This window comes from Rhipicephalus microplus, chromosome X, assembly GCF_043290135.1.
Source record: "Rhipicephalus microplus isolate Deutch F79 chromosome X, USDA_Rmic, whole genome shotgun sequence".
NCBI classification, from domain to species: Eukaryota; Metazoa; Arthropoda; class Arachnida; order Ixodida; family Ixodidae; genus Rhipicephalus; species Rhipicephalus microplus.
The window spans coordinates 258,086,933-258,102,271 of NC_134710.1; the positions used below are offsets into that span (position 1 = coordinate 258,086,933).

The 15,339-nt window shown below is 42.9% G+C and overlaps 24 non-coding genes across 24 annotated transcripts; all 24 read right to left on the reverse strand.

The window, feature by feature from the left end:
* Positions 1–142: 142 nt before the first annotated feature.
* On the reverse strand, positions 143–215 carry TRNAR-UCG (transfer RNA arginine (anticodon UCG)). Its single transcript has one exon. It is a non-coding gene; the product is annotated as a tRNA-Arg (tRNA).
* Positions 216–1,319: 1,104 nt separating this feature from the next.
* TRNAR-UCG (transfer RNA arginine (anticodon UCG)) lies at positions 1,320–1,392 on the reverse strand. The gene has a single exon. It is a non-coding gene; the product is annotated as a tRNA-Arg (tRNA).
* Positions 1,393–1,491: 99 nt separating this feature from the next.
* TRNAR-UCG (transfer RNA arginine (anticodon UCG)) lies at positions 1,492–1,564 on the reverse strand. The gene has a single exon. It is a non-coding gene; the product is annotated as a tRNA-Arg (tRNA).
* A 264-nt stretch (positions 1,565–1,828) lies between these two features.
* On the reverse strand, positions 1,829–1,901 carry TRNAR-UCG (transfer RNA arginine (anticodon UCG)). The gene has a single exon. It is a non-coding gene; the product is annotated as a tRNA-Arg (tRNA).
* A 265-nt stretch (positions 1,902–2,166) lies between these two features.
* On the reverse strand, positions 2,167–2,239 carry TRNAR-UCG (transfer RNA arginine (anticodon UCG)). The gene has a single exon. It is a non-coding gene; the product is annotated as a tRNA-Arg (tRNA).
* A 1,284-nt stretch (positions 2,240–3,523) lies between these two features.
* On the reverse strand, positions 3,524–3,596 carry TRNAR-UCG (transfer RNA arginine (anticodon UCG)). The gene has a single exon. It is a non-coding gene; the product is annotated as a tRNA-Arg (tRNA).
* Positions 3,597–3,860: 264 nt separating this feature from the next.
* Positions 3,861–3,933, reverse strand: TRNAR-UCG (transfer RNA arginine (anticodon UCG)). The gene has a single exon. It is a non-coding gene; the product is annotated as a tRNA-Arg (tRNA).
* Positions 3,934–4,199: 266 nt separating this feature from the next.
* TRNAR-UCG (transfer RNA arginine (anticodon UCG)) lies at positions 4,200–4,272 on the reverse strand. Its single transcript has one exon. It is a non-coding gene; the product is annotated as a tRNA-Arg (tRNA).
* Positions 4,273–4,710: 438 nt separating this feature from the next.
* Positions 4,711–4,783, reverse strand: TRNAR-UCG (transfer RNA arginine (anticodon UCG)). Its single transcript has one exon. It is a non-coding gene; the product is annotated as a tRNA-Arg (tRNA).
* A 602-nt stretch (positions 4,784–5,385) lies between these two features.
* TRNAR-UCG (transfer RNA arginine (anticodon UCG)) lies at positions 5,386–5,458 on the reverse strand. Its single transcript has one exon. It is a non-coding gene; the product is annotated as a tRNA-Arg (tRNA).
* Positions 5,459–5,721: 263 nt separating this feature from the next.
* On the reverse strand, positions 5,722–5,794 carry TRNAR-UCG (transfer RNA arginine (anticodon UCG)). Its single transcript has one exon. It is a non-coding gene; the product is annotated as a tRNA-Arg (tRNA).
* Positions 5,795–6,230: 436 nt separating this feature from the next.
* Positions 6,231–6,303, reverse strand: TRNAR-UCG (transfer RNA arginine (anticodon UCG)). Its single transcript has one exon. It is a non-coding gene; the product is annotated as a tRNA-Arg (tRNA).
* A 942-nt stretch (positions 6,304–7,245) lies between these two features.
* On the reverse strand, positions 7,246–7,318 carry TRNAR-UCG (transfer RNA arginine (anticodon UCG)). The gene has a single exon. It is a non-coding gene; the product is annotated as a tRNA-Arg (tRNA).
* A 264-nt stretch (positions 7,319–7,582) lies between these two features.
* TRNAR-UCG (transfer RNA arginine (anticodon UCG)) lies at positions 7,583–7,655 on the reverse strand. The gene has a single exon. It is a non-coding gene; the product is annotated as a tRNA-Arg (tRNA).
* A 606-nt stretch (positions 7,656–8,261) lies between these two features.
* On the reverse strand, positions 8,262–8,334 carry TRNAR-UCG (transfer RNA arginine (anticodon UCG)). The gene has a single exon. It is a non-coding gene; the product is annotated as a tRNA-Arg (tRNA).
* A 771-nt stretch (positions 8,335–9,105) lies between these two features.
* Positions 9,106–9,178, reverse strand: TRNAR-UCG (transfer RNA arginine (anticodon UCG)). Its single transcript has one exon. It is a non-coding gene; the product is annotated as a tRNA-Arg (tRNA).
* A 436-nt stretch (positions 9,179–9,614) lies between these two features.
* TRNAR-UCG (transfer RNA arginine (anticodon UCG)) lies at positions 9,615–9,687 on the reverse strand. Its single transcript has one exon. It is a non-coding gene; the product is annotated as a tRNA-Arg (tRNA).
* Positions 9,688–10,157: 470 nt separating this feature from the next.
* Positions 10,158–10,230, reverse strand: TRNAR-UCG (transfer RNA arginine (anticodon UCG)). The gene has a single exon. It is a non-coding gene; the product is annotated as a tRNA-Arg (tRNA).
* A 944-nt stretch (positions 10,231–11,174) lies between these two features.
* Positions 11,175–11,247, reverse strand: TRNAR-UCG (transfer RNA arginine (anticodon UCG)). The gene has a single exon. It is a non-coding gene; the product is annotated as a tRNA-Arg (tRNA).
* Positions 11,248–11,513: 266 nt separating this feature from the next.
* Positions 11,514–11,586, reverse strand: TRNAR-UCG (transfer RNA arginine (anticodon UCG)). Its single transcript has one exon. It is a non-coding gene; the product is annotated as a tRNA-Arg (tRNA).
* A 1,610-nt stretch (positions 11,587–13,196) lies between these two features.
* Positions 13,197–13,269, reverse strand: TRNAR-UCG (transfer RNA arginine (anticodon UCG)). The gene has a single exon. It is a non-coding gene; the product is annotated as a tRNA-Arg (tRNA).
* A 263-nt stretch (positions 13,270–13,532) lies between these two features.
* TRNAR-UCG (transfer RNA arginine (anticodon UCG)) lies at positions 13,533–13,605 on the reverse strand. The gene has a single exon. It is a non-coding gene; the product is annotated as a tRNA-Arg (tRNA).
* Positions 13,606–14,377: 772 nt separating this feature from the next.
* On the reverse strand, positions 14,378–14,450 carry TRNAR-UCG (transfer RNA arginine (anticodon UCG)). The gene has a single exon. It is a non-coding gene; the product is annotated as a tRNA-Arg (tRNA).
* Positions 14,451–14,716: 266 nt separating this feature from the next.
* On the reverse strand, positions 14,717–14,789 carry TRNAR-UCG (transfer RNA arginine (anticodon UCG)). Its single transcript has one exon. It is a non-coding gene; the product is annotated as a tRNA-Arg (tRNA).
* Positions 14,790–15,339: the final 550 nt, after the last annotated feature.

The following is a 15,339-nucleotide window of genomic DNA, read 5'->3' on the forward strand; positions in this document are numbered from 1 at the left end:
TCTTCTGATCTGAAGTTAGACGTCTTATCGATTAGGCCACGCGGACAATTTTACGTTATTAGAGCAAAATGAAATGTAACATAGAAGGTGCAGCATGCTTTAACTCATTCACCACAGGGAAGAAAATAACGAGAAAAAAAACCGTCTGCGACAGGACTCGAACCTGCAATATTCTGATCCGAAGTCAGACGCCTTATCCATTAGGCCACGCGGACACTTTCGTTTGTTAGTGAAAAATTAAAGTACCAGAGAAGGTAGAGCATGCCTTAACCCATTCACCACCGGGAATAAGAAAACGAGGAAAAAAAACCTTACGCCACAGGACACGAATCTGCAATCGTCTGAACCGAAGTCAGACGCCTTATCCATAAGGCAACGCGGACACTTTCGTTTGTTAGTGAGAAATGAAATGTACCAGAGAAGGTACAGTATGCTTTAACCCATTCACCACCGGGAATAAAAAAACGAGGAAAAAAGCCGTCGAAGACAGGACTCGAACACGCAATCTTCTTATACGAAGTCAGACGCCTTATCCATAGGCCACGCGGACACTTTCTTGATTTGCGCAATTTGAAATGTAACAGAGAAGGTGCAGCACGCTTTGACTCATTCACCAACGGGAAAAAAATAACGAGGAAAAAAACCGTCCGCCACATGACTTGATCCTGCATTCTTCTGATCCGAAGTCAGACGCCTTATCGATTAGGCCACGCGGACAATTTTTTATTAAAGCAAAATGAAATGTAACATACAAGGTGCAACATGCTTTAACTTATTCACCACCGGGATGAAAATAACGAGGGAAAAAAACCGTCCGCGACGACAGTCAAACATGCAATCTTCAGATCCGATGTCAGACGCCTTATTCATTAGGCCACACGGACACTTACTTTTATTAGAGCAATTTGAAATGCAACAGAGAAGGTGCAGCATGCGTTTACTCATTCACCACCGGGAGAAAAACAACAAGGAAAAATAACCGTTGGTGACAGGACTCGAACATGCAATCTTCTCATCCGAAGACAGACGCCTTATCCATTAGGCCACGCGGACACTTTCTTGTATTAGAGCAATTTGAAATGTAACAGAGAAGGTGCAGCATGCTTTAACTCATTCACCAACGGGAAAAAATAACGAGGAAAAAAAACCGTCCACCACATGACTTGATCCTGCAATCTTCTTATCTGAAGTTAGACGTCTTATCGATTAGGCCACGCGGACAATTTTACGTTATTAGAGCGAAATGAAATGTAACATAGAAGGTGCAGCATGATTTAACTCATTCACCACAGGGAAGAAAATAACGAGGAAAAAAAAACCGTCCGCGACAGGACTCGAACCTGCAATCTTCTGATCCGAAGTCAGACGCCTTATTCATTAGGCCACGCGGACAATTTTTTTTATTAGAGCGAAATGAAATGTAACAGAGAAGGTGCAGTATGCTTTAACGCATTCACAACCGTGAATAAAAATTAACGAGGAAAAAAAAACCGTCCGCGACAGGACTTGAACCTGCAATCTTCTGATCCGAAGTCAGACGCCTTATCCATTAGGCCACGCGGACAATTTTACTTTATTAGAGCGAAATGAAATGTCACATAGAAGGTGCAGCATGCTTTAACTCATTCACCACTGGGAAGAAAATAACGAGGAAAAAAAAAACCGTCCGCGACAGGACACGAATCTGCAATCGTCTGAACCGAAGTCAGACGCCTTATCCATAAGGCGACGCGGACACTTTTTTGTTTTTGAGAAATAAATGTAACAGAGAAGGTATGCTTTAACGCATTCACCACCGTGAATAAAAATTAACGAGGAGAAAAAAAACCGTCCGCGACAGGACTCGAACCTGCAATCTTCTGATCCGAAGTCAGACGCCTTATCCATTAGGCCACGCGGACAATTTTACTTTATTAGAGCGAAATAAAATGTAACATAGAAGGTGCAGCATGCTTTAAATCAATCACCACCGCGAAGAAAATAACGAGGAAAAAAAAACCGTCCGCGAGAGGACTCTAACCTGTAATATTCTGATCCGAAGTCAGACGCCTTATCCATTAGGCCACGCGAACACTTTCGTTTGTTAGTGAAAAATAATATACCAGAGAAGGTAGAGCATGCCTTAACCCATTCACCACCGGGAATAAAAGAACGAGGAAAAAAAAGCGTCCGCGACAGGACTCGAACCTGCAATCTTCTGATCCGAAGTCAGGCGCCTTATCCATTAGGCCACGCGGACAATTTCTTTTATTAGAGCGAATTGAAATGTAACAGAGAAGGTGCAGCATGCTTTAACTCAATCAGCAACGGGAAGAAAATAACGAGGAAAGAAAAACCGGCCGCCCCATAACTCGAACCTGCAATATTCTGATCAGAAGTCAAACGCCTTATCCATTAGGCCACGCGGACACTTTCTTTTGTTAGAGCGAATCGAAATGTAACAGAGAATGTGCAGCATGCTTTAACTCATTCACCAACGGGAAAAAAATAACGAGGAAAAAAAAACCGTCCACCACATGACTTGATCCTGCAATCTTCTGATCTGAAGTTAGACGTCTTATCGATTCGGCCACGCGGACAATTTTACGTTATTAGAGCGAAATGAAATGTAACATAGAAGGTGCAGCATGCTTTAACTCATTCACCACAGGGAAGAAAATAACGAGGAAAAAAAAAACCGTCCGCGAAAGGACTCGGACCTGCAATCTTCTGATCCGAAGTCAGACGCCTTATCCATTGGGCCACGCAGACACTTCGTCTTTATTAGAGCGAAATGAACTGCAACAGAGAAGGTGCAGCATGCGTTAACTCATTCACCAACGAGAAAAAAATAACGAGGAAAAAAAAGCCGTCCGCGACAGGCCTCAAACCTGCAATCTTCTGATCCGAAGTCAGACGCCTTATTCATTAGGCCACGCGGACACTTTCTTGATTTGCGCAATTTGAAATGTAACAGAGAAGGTGCAGCATGCTTTGACTCATTCACCAACGGGAAAAAAATAACGAGGAAAAAAACTGTCCGCCACATGACTTGATCCTGCATTCTTCTGATCCGAAATCAGACGCCTTATCGATTAGGCCACGCGGACAATTTTTTATTAGAGCAAAATAAAATGTAACATAGAAGGTGCAGCATGCTTTAACTCATTCACCACCGGGATGAAAATAACGAGGAAAAAAAACCGTCCGCGACGACAGTCAAACATGCAATCTTCAGATCCGATGTCAGACGCCTTATTCATTAGGCCACGCGGGCAATTTTTTTTGTTAGAGCGATAATGAAATGTAACAGAGAAGGTGCAGTATGATTTAACTCATTCACCACCGGGAAACAATAAGGAAGAAAAAAAAGCCGTCCCCGACAAGACTCGGACCTGCAATCTTCTGATCTGAAGTCAGACGCCTTATCGATTAGGCCACGCGGACAATTTTACTTTATTAGAGCGAAATGAAATGTCACATAGAAGGTGCAGCATGCTTTAACTCATTCACCACCGGGAAGAAAATAACGAGGAAAAAAAACAGTCCGCGACAGGACTCGAACCTGCAATCTTCTGATCCGAAGTCAGACGCCTTATCCATTAGGCCACGCGGACACTTTTATTTGTTAGTGAGAAATTAAATGTACGAGAGAAGGTACAGCATGCTTTAACCCATTCACAGCCGGGAATGAAATAACCGAGGAAAAAAAAAACCTTACGCCACAGGACACGAATCTGCAATCGTCTGAACCGAAGTCAGACGCCTTATCCATAAGGCAACGCGGACACTTTTTTGTTTTTGAGAAATAAATGTAACAGAGAAGGTATGCTTTAACGCATTCACCACCGTGAATAAAAATTAACGAGGAGAAAAAAAACCGTCCGCGACAGGACTCGAACCTGCAATCTTCTGATCCGAAGTCAGACGCCTTATCCATTAGGCCACGCGGACAATTTCACTTTATTAGAGCGAAATAAAATGTAACATGGAAGGTGCAGCATGCTTTAAATCATTCACCACCGCGAAGAAAATAACGAGGAAAAAAAAACCGTCCGCGAGAGGACTCTAACCTGCAATATTCTGATCCGAAGTCAGACGCCTTATCCATTAAGCCACGCGGACACTTTCATTTGTTAGTGAAAAATTAATGTACCAGAGAATGTAGAGCATGGCTTAACCCATTCACCACCGGGAATAAAAAAACGAGGAAAAAAAAGCGTCCGCGACAGGACTCGAACCTGCAATCTTCTGATCCGAAGTCAGGCGCCTTATCCATTAAGCCACGCGGACAATTTCTTTTATTAGAGCGAATTGAAATGTAACAGAGAAGGTGCAGCATGCTTTAACTCAATCAGCAACGGGAAGAAAATAACGAGGAAAGAAAAACCGTCCGCCACATAACTCGAACCTGCAATATTCTGATCAGAAGTCAAACGCCTTATCCATTAGGCCACGCGGACACTTTCTTTTGTTAGAGCGAATTGAAATGTAACAGAGAATGTGCAGCATGCTTTGACTCATTCACCAACGGGAAAAAAATAACGAGGAAAAAAAACCGTCCACCACATGACTTGATCCTGCATTCTTCTGATCTGAAGTTAGACGTCTTATCGACTCGGCCACGCGGACAATTTTACGTTATTAGAGCGAAATGAAATGTAACATAGAAGGTGAAGCATGCTTTAACTCATTCACCACAGGGAAGAAAATAACGAGGAAAAAAAAAACCGTCTGCGACAGGACTCGTACCTGCAATCTTCTGATCCGAAGTCAGACGCCTTATCCATTAGGCCACGCGGACACTTCGTCTTTATTTGTGCGAAATGAACTGTAACAGAGAAGGTGAAGCATGCTTTAACTCATTCACCACCGGGATGAAAATAACGAGGGAAAAAACCGTCCGCGACGGGAGTCGAACATGCAATCTTCTGATCCGAAGTCAGACGCCTTATTCATTAGGCCACGCGGACACTTTCTTTTATTAGAGCAATTGGAAATGTAACAGAGAAGGTGCAGCATGCTTTAACTCATTCACCAACGGGAAAAAATAACGAGGAAAAAAACCATCCGCCACATGACTTGATCCTGCATTCTTCTGATCCGAAATCAGACGCCTTATTCATTAGGCCACGCGGACACTTTGTCTTTAATAGAGCGAAATGAAATGTAACATAAAAGGTGCAGCATGCTTTAACTCATTCACCAACGGGAAAAAATAACGAGCAAAAAAACCCGTCCACCACATGACTTGATCCTGCAATCTTCTGATCTGAAGTTAGACGTCTTATCGATTAGGCCACGCGGACAATTTTACGTTATTAGAGCAAAATGAAATGTAACATAGAAGGTGCAGCATGCTTTAACTCATTCACCACAGGGAAGAAAATAACGAGAAAAAAAAACCGTCTGCGACGGGACTCGAACCGGCAACCTTCTGATCCGAAGTCAGACGCCTTATCCATTAGGCCACGCGGACAATTTTACTTTATTAGAGCGAAATAAAATGGAACATAGAAGGTGCAGCATGCTTTAAATCATTCACCACCGCGAAGAAAATAACGAGGAAAAAAAAACCGTCCGCGAGAGGACTCTAACCTGCAATATTCGGATCCGAAGTCAGACGCCTTATCCATTAGGCCACGCGGACACTCTCGTTTGTTGTGAAAAATAATGTAACAGAGAAGGTAGAGCATGCCTTAACCCATTCACCACCGGGAATAAAAAAACGAGGAAAAAAAGCGTCCGCGACAGGACTCGAACCTGCAGTCTTCTTATCCGAAGTCAGGCGCCTTATCCATTAGGCCACGCGGACAATTCCTTTTATTGGAGCGAATTGAAATGTAACAGAGAAGGTGCAGCATGCTTTAACTCATTCAGCAACGGGAAGAAAATAACGAGAAAAGAAAAACCGTCCGCCACATAACTCGAACCTGCAATATTCTGATCAGAAGTCAAACGCCTTATCCATTAGGCCACGCGGACACTTTCTTTTGTTAGAGCGAATTGAAAGGTAACATAGAAGGTGCAGCATGCTTTAACTCATTCACCAACGGGAAAAAATAACGAGCAAAAAAACCCGTCCACCACATGACTTGATCCTGCAATCTTCTGATCTGAAGTTAGACGTCTTATCGATTAGGCCACGCGGACAATTTTACGTTATTAGAGCAAAATGAAATGTAACATAGAAGGTGCAGCATGCTTTAACTCATTCACCACAGGGAAGAAAATAACGAGAAAAAAGAAACCGTCTGCGACAGGACTCGAACCGGCAATCTTCTGATCCGAAGTCAGACGCCTTATCCATTAGGCCACGCGGACAATTTTACTTTATTAGAGCGAAATAAAATGGAACATAGAAGGTGCAGCATGCTTTAAATCATTCACCACCGCGAAGAAAATAACGAGGAAAAAAAAACCGTCCGCGAGAGGACTCTAACCTGCAATATTCGGATCCGAAATCAGACGCCTTATCCATTAGGCCACGCGGACACTCTCGTTTGTTGTGAAAAATAATGTACCAGAGAAGGTAGAGCATGCCTTAACCCATTCACCACCGGGAATAAAAAAACGAGGAAAAAAAGCGTCCGCGACAGGACTCGAACCTGCAGTCTTCTTAGCCGAAGTCAGGCGCCTTATCCATTAGGCCACGCGGACAATTCCTTTTATTGGAGCGAATTGAAATGTAACAGAGAAGGTGCAGCATGCTTTAACTAATTCAGCTACGGGAAGAAAATAACGAGGAAAGAAAAACCGTCCGCCACATAACTCGAACCTGCAATATTCTGATCAGAAGTCAAACGCCTTATCCATTAGGCCACGCGGACACTTTTTTTTTGTTAGAGCGAATTGAAAGGTAACATAGAAGATGCAGCATGCTTTAACTCATTCACCAACGGGAAAAAATAACGAGAAAAAATAAACCGTCCACCACATGACTTGATCCTGCAATCTTCTGATCTGAAGTTAGACGTCTTATGGATTAGGCCACGCGGACAATTTTACGTTATTAGAGCAAAATGAAATGTAACATAGAAGGTGCAGCATGCTTTAACTCATTCACCACAGGGAAGAAAATAACGAGAAAAAAAAACCGTCTGCGACAGGACTCGAACCTGCAATCTTCTGATCCGAAGTCAGACGCCTTATTCATTAGGCCACGAGGACATTTTTTTTATCAGAGCGATAATGAAATGTAACAGAGAAGGTGCAGTATGCTTTAACTCATTTACCACCGGGAAACAATAAGGAAGAAAAAAAAACCGTCCGCGACAGGACTCGAACTTGCAATCTTCTGATCCGAAGTCAGACGCCTTATCCATTAGGCCACGCGGACACTTTCATTTGTTAGTGAGAAATTAAATGTACCAGACAAGGTACAGCATGCTTTAACCCATTCACCGCCGGGAATGAAAAAACCGAGGAAAAAAAAACCTTACGCCACAGGACACGAATCTGCAATCGTCTGAACCGAAGTCAGACGCCTTATCCATAAGGCAACGCGGACACTTTTTTGTTTTTGAGAAATAAATGTAACAGAGAAGGTATGCTTTAACGCATTCACCACCGTGAATAAAAATTAACGAGGAGAAAAAAAAACCGTCTGCGACAGGACTCGAACCTGCAATCTTCTGATCCGAAGTCAGACGCCTTATCCATTAGGCCACGCGGACAATTTTACTTTATTAGAGCGAAATAAAATGTAACATAGAAGGTGCAGCATGCTTTAAATCATTCACCACCGCGAAGAAAATAACGAGGAAAAAAAACCGTCCGCGACGGGAGTCGAACATGCAATCTTTTGATCCGAGGTCAGACGCCTTATTCATTAGGCCACGCGGACACTTTCTTTTATTAGAGCAATTTGAAATGCAACAGAGAAGGTGCAGCATGCGTTTACTCATTCACCAACGGGAAAAAAATAACGAGGAAAAAAACCATCCGCCACATGACTTGATCCTGCACTCTTCTGATCCGAAATCAGACGCCTTATTCATTAGGTCACGCGGACACTTTGTCTTTAATAGAGCGAAATTAAATGTAACATAAAAGGTGCAGCATGCGTTCACTCATTCACCAACGGAAAAAAAATAACGAGGAAAAAAAACTGTCCGCCACAGGACACGACTCTGCAATCGTCTGAACCGAAGTCAGACGCCTTATCCATGAGGCCACCCAGACGCTTTCGTTTGTTTGTGAGAAATAAATGTAACAGAGAAGGTACAACATGCTTTAACGCATTCACCACCGTGAATAAAAAATAACGAGGAAAAAAAAAGCGTCCGCGACAGGACTCGAACCTGCAATCTTCTGATCCGAAGTCAGGTGCCTTATCCATTAGGCCACGCGGACACTTCCTTTTGTTAGAGCGAATTGAAATGTAACAGAGAAGGTGCAGCATGCTTTAACTCATTCAGCAACGGGAAGAAAATAACGAGAAAAGAAAAACCGTCCGCCACATAACTCGAACCTGCAATATTCTGATCAGAAGTCAAACGCCTTATCCATTAGGCCACGCGGACACTTTCTTTTGTTAGAGCGAATTGAAAGGTAACATAGAAGGTGCAGCATGCTTTAACTCATTCACCAACGGGAAAAAATAACGAGCAAAAAAACCCGTCCACCACATGACTTGATCCTGCAATCTTCTGATCTGAAGTTAGACGTCTTATCGATTAGGCCACGCGGACAATTTTACGTTATTAGAGCAAAATGAAATGTAACATAGAAGGTGCAGCATGCTTTAACTCATTCACCACAGGGAAGAAAATAACGAGAAAAAAAAACCGTCTGCGACAGGACTCGAACCTGCAATCTTCTGATCCGAAGTCTGACGCCTTATCCAGTAGGCCACGCGGACAATTTTACTTTATTAGAGCGAAATAAAATGGAACATAGAAGGTGCAGCATGCTTTAAATCATTCACCACCGCGAAGAAAATAACGAGGAAAAAAAAACCGTCCGCGAGAGGACTCTAACCTGCAATATTCGGATCCGAAGTCAGACGCCTTATCCATTAGGCCACGCGGACACTCTCGTTTGTTGTGAAAAATAATGTACCAGAGAAGGTAGAGCATGCCTTAACCCATTCACCACCGGGAATAAAAAAACGAGGAAAAAAAGCGTCCGCGACAGGACTCGAACCTGCAGTCTTCTGATCCGAAGTCAGGCGCCTTATCCATTAGGCCACGCGGACAATTCCTTTTATTGGAGCGAATTGAAATGTAACAGAGAAGGTGCAGCATGCTTTAACTAATTCAGCTACGGGAAGAAAATAACGAGGAAAGAAAAACCGTCCGCCACATAACTCGAACCTGCAATATTCTGATCAGAAGTCAAACGCCTTATCCATTAGGCCACGCGGACACTTTCTTTTGTTAGAGCGAATTGAAAGGTAACATAGAAGATGCAGCATGCTTTAACTCATTCACCAACGGGAAAAAATAACGAGAAAAAAAAACCGTCCACCACATGACTTGATCCTGCAATCTTCTGATCTGAAGTTAGACGTCTTATAGATTAGGCCACGCGGACAATTTTACGTTATTAGAGCAAAATGAAATGTAACATAGAAGGTGCAGCATGCTTTAACTCATTCACCACAGGGAAGAAAATAACGAGAAAAAAAAAACCGTCTGCGACAGGACTCGAACCTGCAATCTTCTGATCCGAAGTCAGATGCCTTATTCATTAGGCCACGCGGACATTTTTTTTTATCAGAGCGATAATGAAATGTAACAGAGAAGGTGCAGTATGCTTTAACTCATTTACCACCGGATAACAATAAGGAAGAAAAAAAAACCGTCCGCGACAGGACTCGAACTTGCAATCTTCTGATCCGAAGTCAGACGCCTTATCCATTAGGCCACGCTTTTTTTTTCTTTATTATATCCATTAGGCCACGCGGACACTTTCATTTGTTAGTGAGAAATTAAATGTACCAGACAAGATACAGCATGCTTTAACCCATTCACCGCCGGGAATGAAAAAACCGAGGAAAAAAAAACCTTACGCCACAGGACACGAATCTGCAATCGTCTGAACCGAAGTCAGACGCCTTATCCATAAGGCAACGCGGACACTTTTTTGTTTTTGAGAAATAAATGTAACAGAGAAGGTATGCTTTAACGCATTCACCACCGTGAATAAAAATTAACGAGAAGAAAAAAAAAAACCGTCTGCGACAGGACTCGAACCTGAAATCTTCTGATCCGAAGTCAGACGCCTTATCCATTAGGCCACGCGGACAATTTTACTTTATTAGAGCGAAATAAAATGTAACGTAGAAGGTGCAGCATGCTTTAAATCATTCACCACCGCGAAGAAAATAACGAGGAAAAAAAAAACCGTCCGCGACGGGAGTCGAACATGCAATCTTCTGATCCGAGGTCAGACGCCTTATTCATTAGGCCACGCGGACACTTTCTTTTATTAGAGCAATTTGAAATGCAACAGAGAAGGTGCAGCATGCGTTTACTCATTCACCACCGGGAGAAAAATAACAAGGCAAAATAACCGTCGGTGACAGGACTCGAACTGCAATCTTCTCATCCGAAGACAGACGCCTTATCCATTAGGCCACGCGGACACTTTCTTGTATTAGAGCAATTTGAAATGTAACAGAGAAGGTGCAGCATGCTTTAACTCATTCACCAACGGGAAAAAAATAACGAGGAAAAAAACCATCCGCCACATGACTTGATCCTGCATTCTTCTGATCCGAAATCAGACGCCTTATTCATTAGGCCACGCGGACACTTTGTCTTCAATAGAGCAAAATGAAATGTAACATAAAAGGTGCAGCATGCGTTCACTCATTCACCAACGGATAAAAAATAACGAGGAAAAAAAACCGTCCGACACAGGACACGACTCTGCAATCGTCTGAACCGAAGTCAGACGCCTTATCCATGAGGCCACCCAGACACTTTCGTTTGTTTGTGAGAAATAAATGTAACAGAGAAGGTACAACATGCTTTAACTCATTCACCAACGGGAAAAAATAACGAGAAAAAAAAACCGTCCACCACATGACTTGATCCTGCAATCTTCTGATCTGAAGTTAGACGTCTTATCGATTAGGCCACGCGGACAATTTTACTTTATTAGAGCGAAATGAAATGTCACATAGAAGGTGCAGCATGCTTTAACTCATTCACCACCGGGAAGAAAATAACGAGGAAAAAAAAAACCGTCCGCGACAGGACTCGAACTTGCAATCTTCTGATCCGAAGTCAGACGCCTTATCCATTAGGCCACGCGGACACTTTCATTTGTTAGTGAGAAATTAAATGTACCAGACAAGGTACAGCATGCTTTAACCAATTCACCGCCGGGAATGAAAAAACCGAGGAAAAAAAAACCTTACGCCACAGGACACGAATCTGCAATCGTCTGAACCGAAGTCAGACGCCTTATCCATAAGGCAACGCGGACACTTTTTTTGTTTGTGAGAAATAATTGTAACAGAGAAGGTATGCTTTAACGCATTCACCACCGTGAATAAAAATTAACGAGGATAAAAAAAAAACCGTCTGCGACAGGACTCGAACCTGCAATCTTCTGATCCGAAGTCAGACGCCTTATCCATTAGGCCACGCGGACAATTTTACTTTACTAGAGCGAAATAAAATGTAACATAGAAGGTGCAGCATGCTTTAAATCATTCACCACCGCGAAGAAAATAACGAGGAAAAAAAACCGTCGGTGACAGGACTCGAACTGCAATCTTATCATCCGAAGACAGACGCCTTATCCATTAGGCCACGCGGACACTTTCTTGTATTAGAGCAATTTGAAATGTAACAGAGAAGGTGCAGCATGCTTTAACTCGTTCACCAACGGGAAAAAAATAACGAGGAAAAAAACCATCCGCCACATGACTTGATCCTGCATTCTTCTGATCCGAAATCAGACGCCTTATTCATTAGGCCACGCGGACACTTTGTCTTTAATAGAGCAAAATGAAATGTAACATAAAAGGTGCAGCATGCGTTCACTCATTCACCAACGGATAAAAAATAACGAGGAAAAAAAACCGTCCGCCACAGGACACGACTCTGCAATCGTCTGAACCGGAGTCAGACGCCTTATCCATGAGGCCACCCAGACACTTTCGTTTGTTTGTGAGAAATAAATGTAACAGAGAAGGTACAACATGCTTTAACTCATTCACCAACGGGAAAAAATAACGAGAAAAAAAAACCGTCCACCACATGACTTGATCCTGCAATCTTCTGATCTGAAGTTAGACGTCTTATGGATTAGGCCACGCGGACAATTTTACGTTATTAGAGCAAAATGAAATGTAACATAGAAGGTGCAGCATGCTTTAACTCATTCACCACAGGGAAGAAAATAACGAGAAAAAAAAACCGTCTGCGACAGGACTCGAACCTGCAATCTTCTGATCCGAAGTCAGACGCCTTATCCATAAGGCAACGCGGACACTTTTTTGTTTTTGAGAAATAAATGTAACAGAGAAGGTATGCTTTAACGCATTCACCACCGTGAATAAAAATTAACGAGGGAAAAAAACCGTGCGCGACGGGAGTCGAACATGCAATCTTCTGATCCGAAGTCAGACGCCTTATTCATTACGTCACGTGGACACTTTCTTTTATTAGAGCAATTTTAAATGCAACAGAGAAGGTGCAGCATGCGTTTACTCATTCACCACCGGGAGAAAAATAACAAGGCAAAATAACCGTCGGTGACGGGACTCGAACTGCAATCTTCTCATCCGAAGACAGACGCCTTATCCATTAGGCCACGCGGACACTTTCTTGTATTAGAGCAATTTGAAATGTAAGAGAGAAGGTGCAGCATGCTTTAACTCATTCACTAACGGAAAAAAAATAACGAGGAAAAAAACCATCCGCCACATGACTTGATCCTGCATTCTTCTGATCCGAAATCAGACGCCTTATTCATTAGGCCACGCGGACACTTTGTCTTTAATAGAGCGAAATGAAATGTAACATAAAAGGTGCAGCATGCGTTCACTCATTCACCAGCGGATAAAAAATAACGAGGAAAAAAAACCGTCCGCCACAGGACACGACTCTGCAATCGTCTGAACCGAAGTCAGACGCCTTATCCATGAGGCCACCCAGACACTTTCGTTTGTTTGTGAGAAATAAATGTAACAGAGAAGGTACAACATGCTTTAACGCATTCACCACCGTGAATAAAAAATAACGAGGAAAGAAAAGCGTCCGCGACAGGACTCGAACCTGCATTCTTCTGATCCGAAATCAGGCGCCTTATCCATTAGGCCACGCGGACACTTTCATTTGTTAGTGAGAAATAAATGTACCAGAGAAGGTACAGCATGCTTTAACCCATTCACCGCCGGGAATGAAAAAACCGAGGAAAAAAAAAACCTTACGCCACAGGACACGAATCTGCAATCGTCTGAACCGAAGTCAGACGCCTTATCCATAAGGCAATGCGGACACTTTTTTGTTTTTGAGAAATAAATGTAACAGAGAAGGTATGCTTTAACGCATTCACCACCGTGAATAAAAATTAACGAGGAGAAAAAAAACCGTCCGCGACAGGACTCGAACCTGCAATCTTCTGATCCGAAGTCAGACGCCTTATTCATTAGGCCACGCGGACACTTTCTTTTATTAGAGCAATTTGAAATGCAACAGAGAAGGTGCAGCATGCGTTTACTCATTCACCACCGGGAGAAAAATAACAAGGCAAAATAACCGTCGGTGACAGGACTCGAACTGCAATCTTCTCATCCGAAGACAGACGCCTTATCCATTAGGCCACGCGGACACTTTCTTGTATTAGAGCAATTTGAAATGTAACAGAGAAGGTGCAGCATGCTTTAACTCATTCACCAACGGGAAAAAAATAACGAGGAAAAAAACCATCCGCCACATGACTTGATCCTGCATTCTTCTGATCCGAAATCAGACGCCTTATTCATTAGGCCACGCGGACACTTTGTCTTCAATAGAGCAAAATGAAATGTAACATAAAAGGTGCAGCATGCGTTCACTCATTCACCAACGGATAAAAAATAACGAGGAAAAAAAACCGTCCGACACAGGACACGACTCTGCAATCGTCTGAACCGAAGTCAGACGCCTTATCCATGAGGCCACCCAGACACTTTCGTTTGTTTGTGAGAAATAAATGTAACAGAGAAGGTACAACATGCTTTAACTCATTCACCAACGGGAAAAAATAACGAGAAAAAAAAACCGTCCACCACATGACTTGATCCTGCAATCTTCTGATCTGAAGTTAGACGTCTTATCGATTAGGCCACGCGGACAATTTTACTTTATTAGAGCGAAATGAAATGTCACATAGAAGGTGCAGCATGCTTTAACTCATTCACCACCGGGAAGAAAATAACGAGGAAAAAAAAAACCGTCCGCGACAGGACTCGAACTTGCAATCTTCTGATCCGAAGTCAGACGCCTTATCCATTAGGCCACGCGGACACTTTCATTTGTTAGTGAGAAATTAAATGTACCAGACAAGGTACAGCATGCTTTAACCAATTCACCGCCGGGAATGAAAAAACCGAGGAAAAAAAAACCTTACGCCACAGGACACGAATCTGCAATCGTCTGAACCGAAGTCAGACGCCTTATCCATAAGGCAACGCGGACACTTTTTTTGTTTGTGAGAAATAAATGTAACAGAGAAGGTATGCTTTAACGCATTCACCACCGTGAATAAAAATTAACGAGGATAAAAAAAAAACCGTCTGCGACAGGACTCGAACCTGCAATCTTCTGATCCGAAGTCAGACGCCTTATCCATTAGGCCACGCGGACAATTTTACTTTACTAGAGCGAAATAAAATGTAACATAGAAGGTGCAGCATGCTTTAAATCATTCACCACCGCGAAGAAAATAACGAGGAAAAAAAACCGTCGGTGACAGGACTCGAACTGCAATCTTATCATCCGAAGACAGACGCCTTATCCATTAGGCCACGCGGACACTTTCTTGTATTAGAGCAATTTGAAATGTAACAGAGAAGGTGCAGCATGCTTTAACTCGTTCACCAACGGGAAAAAAATAACGAGGAAAAAAACCATCCGCCACATGACTTGATCCTGCATTCTTCTGATCCGAAATCAGACGCCTTATTCATTAGGCCACGCGGACACTTTGTCTTTAATAGAGCAAAATGAAATGTAACATAAAAGGTGCAGCATGCGTTCACTCATTCACCAACGGATAAAAAATAACGAGGAAAAAAAACCGTCCGCCACAGGACACGACTCTGCAATCGTCTGAACCGGAGTCAGACGCCTTATCCATGAGGCCACCCAGACACTTTCGTTTGTTTGTGAGAAATAAATGTAACAGAGAAGGTAC